Source organism: Gossypium arboreum, chromosome 12 (assembly GCF_025698485.1).
Source record: "Gossypium arboreum isolate Shixiya-1 chromosome 12, ASM2569848v2, whole genome shotgun sequence".
NCBI classification, from domain to species: domain Eukaryota; kingdom Viridiplantae; phylum Streptophyta; class Magnoliopsida; order Malvales; family Malvaceae; genus Gossypium; species Gossypium arboreum.
This window is the reverse complement of record NC_069081.1, coordinates 13,568,033-13,572,715: the sequence shown is the minus strand read 5'-3', so window position 1 is coordinate 13,572,715 and position 4,683 is coordinate 13,568,033. Positions and strand designations below refer to the sequence as shown.

Genomic DNA, 4,683 nt, shown 5'->3' with positions numbered 1-4,683 from the left:
ATGGTAATAAGTGGTATTAGGTGAGAAAAAGAAGAAAACATTGGATTGTTTTACTTCTTCTTCTTCCCATAAACGCAAAACACCATTGTTGAACAATAAGAGTTTTGGCCAAGCTCCTTTTTTTGCTTGGGTGAGTTTTTGAGGTCCATTTCTATTGATTTTTATGTTTTGAGTTCATTTTAGCTTAGTCTAGCTAACCCGGGGTTGATTTGTGAAATCGTTAGAAGTTTAAAGACTTACCATGAATGCGATAAGTGTATTTGTGAACTTAGTTGTTAAATCCTTGAGTTTGAAGGTTAAGAATAAGTATGCTAATAAATGATTTTTGATAATTTTGAGTTTAAGGACCTATTTGAGAGTATAGTAAAATGTAATGTGAAAAATATAAAATGATAGAAATTTTGGGGCTAAAATGAAAACATAGAAAAATTGGCTAGTTTGGTTTTGCATGGATTGTGGTTAAATTGTGAATTTTTATTTAAGGACTTAATTGTACAAATGTTAAAGTGTTGAGGGTAAATTGCAAAATCACCTTATAAAGGGTTATGAGTTCGAATTAGTTATTTTAAGTTGACTTTGAAGGATTTAATTGAACAAAATTATTATTTAGATCAAGATGCGCAACAACCAGACTTGAATCGTAGAAAGGCCAAAGCTTCAGATTAGTCGTCGGTACCTTTTTGTGCAATCGTGTAGTCGAGGTAAGTTCGTTTAATGGTAAACTAACTAATTTTGTAATTTTATGGAAATTTTATTTATGTTGTGCTTTGTATAATCTCTTTGTTTATAAATTGTTAATTTATTATTTAGATGATAGTGTAAGTTTATGTAAATTAAGATAAGGTGTGTAAAGCGTTGAGAATTATGGAATGATATGGAAACATGCCTCGTTTGAGCCTTACTAATACTTAGAATACAAATAACAAGTCATTAGGGATTATACGTTTTCGGGTGCTAGTCCTGGATGTCCTACAGGTGGCTGAGGTCCCGCATTTGTTGCAGATTCTCCACAGCTCGTGTGAGCAGCATTGTGTAGTCTAACATCGTAACCCATAGCTTAAGTGAACAGGCCCAATTCATGACTCATGTGATCATTTCAGGCTACGATTATACTTACATGTACATGCATACTTTGTGTGAGGATGGTCCCGTTTATCCCAAATAGATTTGTTTGGTTCAACGGGGATTAAAGTTTTAAGCAAAAGTTTGAGATGTATAAATATCACATTGGATAGATGTTGAATGTGTTATGTACAAGTTCACCAACTTGTGAGAATGGTGATTGAAAATAGGAATCTGAGATACACATGAGCATGATAATGGAATAATGCATTAACTTTATAAAATGAGCCTTTTTTTTTGGTAAGTTCTTGTTTACGTCTTATACGAGCTTACTAAGCATTATATGCTTATGTGTTTGTTTTTCTTTTCTTGTAGGTCATTAGAAAGCTCGATCAGTTGGAATTTCGTTGGAGCACAATCACACTATCCAATCATTGTTTTGGTAGCTTTCGGTTACATTGGTTAAGGTTATAAATAAAATGTAATAGGGCTTAAACATTATCTTGGCTTGTTTTGATTAGGTGCCAGGTCTATTTATATATATTTTTTTTGTCCTTTTTAGGATGTTTTGTAAACATGGTGTAGATATGTGATTTTAAATTCTTATGCATGACATTTTGAAAGTGAGTAGTATTGGTTGTTTTGGCATGATTTGGAGTGTGTTTGAATGTGTTTGGGTCTTATGAATGCTTATGGGAATGGTTTGGCTTGGTGCTAAAGTATGTGAGTTGAAAATGGCTTGTTTAGGGGACTTTTGTATTGCACACGACTTGAGACACGGGTTGTCACACGGTCATGTGTCACTTTTTATTTTAAGTGCAAGTTCCACACGGTCTAGCGCACAGCCGTGTATTCCAAGTCAGAGTTACATGGTCTAAGTACACAGGCGTGTGGAGTAGCCACACGGGCTGACCTTTGTCACACAGTCGTATGACCCCTATTACTATTTTTTTCAACTGTTACTGTTTCATATCAAATTGAACCCTGATTGTTTTTAAACTATTTTTAGGGCCCCGTAGGCTCGATTTAAAACCCATAAGTGTATTACACTATTGTTAATTTGAGTTATTGAAGGTTAGTATTATTTTTGAATAATTTTTCTAAATTGTATCGTGACACTCTGTGATCCTAATCTGGTAACAGAAACAGGCTAGGGGTGTTACATAAACCATGGTGATCGTGTTTGACTATTTGAGGAAGATTGAGATCAACATGCCTTATCGATTAAGGATTATCTTTAATCTTTTAGCCTTTATCCTTGGTGATTTATGTGTTGATGTTACTTGGTTTATCAGGCTTTATCTTGTAATAAATTTTGGAGCTTATTTATCCAAGATTATTATGCTATTAAGGTTGATTTTACATTTTTTATGTATACCTACATAATTGTTTTCCCCACAAGAAAATGAATCCTAGAAAAAGTTTCATTTCATCTCAAACCATGGTGATCATTTTTGGCTATTTCAAGAAGACTAAGATCAATATGCCTTATCAATTAAGGCTTATCCTTATCCTTTTAGCCTTTATCCTTAGTGATTTATCATTTCATTAGTGATTTATCATTTCATCTCAAACCATGGTAATCATTTTTGGCTATTTCAAGAAGACTAAGATCAATATGCCTTATCAATTAAGGCTTATCCTTATCCTTTTAGCCTTTATCCTTAGTGATTTATGTGCTGATGTTACTTGGTTTATCAAGCTTCATATTGAGATAAAATTTGGAGCTTATTTATCTAGGATTATTATGCTATTAAGGATGATTTTATCTCTACAAAAAGTGATCTAAAAGGCTTTCTCATTTGAACTATAAATAGGCAACAATTTGCATGTTGAGGATGCATCTTTAAAGAGTGTTTGTGCTAATTTTATTGATTTATTTGCTATCAAATTTTCTAGTATTCTTGCACTTAGTTAACAAACATTATTTGTGAGAGTTAAAATTGTTTGTAAGTTAGGTGTTTAGGTGAGTGGTTGTAATAAGTTGGAGCTATATATTGGGGCTACAATTGTTTCTGTTATAAGCGTAGATTGAACTTTGGCCAATAAGTGGTTGGATCAATTGTTGAATAAACATTCATTGAGTAAGGCTCCACATAATATGATTGTTTTCAAACTGTATTAACAAATATTGTGTGTTTATCTCTCCTTATTTGTGCTGCTTTCATTTATGTTCTTTATGTTGTTCAAACTTAAGTCTGAACAACTATTTAGGCAACAATGAACAAGAAGTAAACTGACTCTTTATTTTGAAGTGGTATCAGAGGAGGCTTCAAGAGTTGGTTGAAGACGATCCTAGCATAATTGCTACCATGGAGGCTATGAAAGAAGGAAGTTTTATTTCTCGAGCACCTCTTCATGTTGGATCTTCAAACTATGCTTAATAGAAATCTCGGATGAGAGATTTTATTATGTTTATTAATGAAGATACATGGAAAGCTATTGAAGAAGGATGGACAAAGCCTGAGGTGATTAATGATGATGGAGTTGTTGGAATGATGGTACGCTCCGTGGCGTAGCAAGAAAATAATTTTACTGATCACAACTCATGAATCCATGTACAAGGAATGAACCTGTTTTGAAAAGGTTGCAAATATACCTCAAACGATTTGAAAAAGAAAAAAAAACACTAGTATGGGTTGAAAACTCTGTCACGGTCGCAAACCTCGGCAGCAATGAAAGCATCCTAGGTTCTATGTGATCCACCCGGTAAACCCTCTCAAAAACCCTTTTAAAGAGTTTTGCTCAAAATGAATATCAAAAGTGCTAGTTGTGTATCAAATAGGGTAAGTCAAGGGGTGGTATTAGATTGATTGATTTCCTTTCTTTTTTATTTAAAAATGTTTTAAATGCCAAGATTAAATGATTAATGTCCTTTCCTTTTATTGAAAAATACGTTTTTGAATGCACATAATCATACATAACAATTATTAAGGGATTACCATAAAATTATATATTTTTTAAAAATATCAATATTTTAAAATCTCTTAACATAGTCCTTAACTGAAAATCACTAATTATCTAATTCGTAATTTCAGTAATTGGCTTGACCCAATTTAAGATCATGAGAAGCCTATTTCACACTATTTAAATTGAATTGTCCGTGCATCAAGTAGAAGCAAAGTGGCATTTTTTTAATAGATTATGTAATAATGGTAAAGTTTAAATTTTGATCCTTACACTATGCTTAAATTTAAGATTTAATCTTTATACATTAATTTTTAACATAATTTGATACGTTAACTCTTACAATGTCCTTAATTAGTCTAAATATTTTATTTTGATTAAAATGATGATGTAATATTTAAGAGTTATTAACATCATTAAAATTATCTATTAAATTCACGTCCATCTTAATGTCATTTTTGTTACATGGTTACCATTTGAGTATTTAAAAAAAATTTAAAATTTCACTCAAACAAATTTAACAAAAAATTTAATGGTATTAATAATTGGAGTTAGAATTTTCAAATTCAAAAGTAGAAAGATTAAATTCTTAAAAATAAAAATATAAAGACTAAATTCTAAATACACAAAAATACGAAGACTTGAACCATATTTTAACTTTCAAAATTCATTCTATAACGCCACATGAATCGTAATAAGAAATCATACTAGTTT

The 4,683-nt window shown here is 31.5% G+C and overlaps 2 long non-coding RNA genes across 2 annotated transcripts; both read left to right on the top strand.

The window, feature by feature from the left end:
- Window positions 1-1,689, top strand: LOC128285127 (uncharacterized). The gene is made up of 3 exons (XR_008275543.1): window positions 1-130; window positions 611-701; window positions 1,438-1,689. It is a non-coding gene; the product is annotated as an uncharacterized LOC128285127 (long non-coding RNA).
- Window positions 1,690-2,901: 1,212 nt separating this feature from the next.
- LOC128285128 (uncharacterized) lies at window positions 2,902-3,955 on the top strand. Its single transcript, XR_008275544.1, has 2 exons — window positions 2,902-3,146; window positions 3,318-3,955. It is a non-coding gene; the product is annotated as an uncharacterized LOC128285128 (long non-coding RNA).
- The last annotated feature ends 728 nt before the right edge of the window (window positions 3,956-4,683 follow it).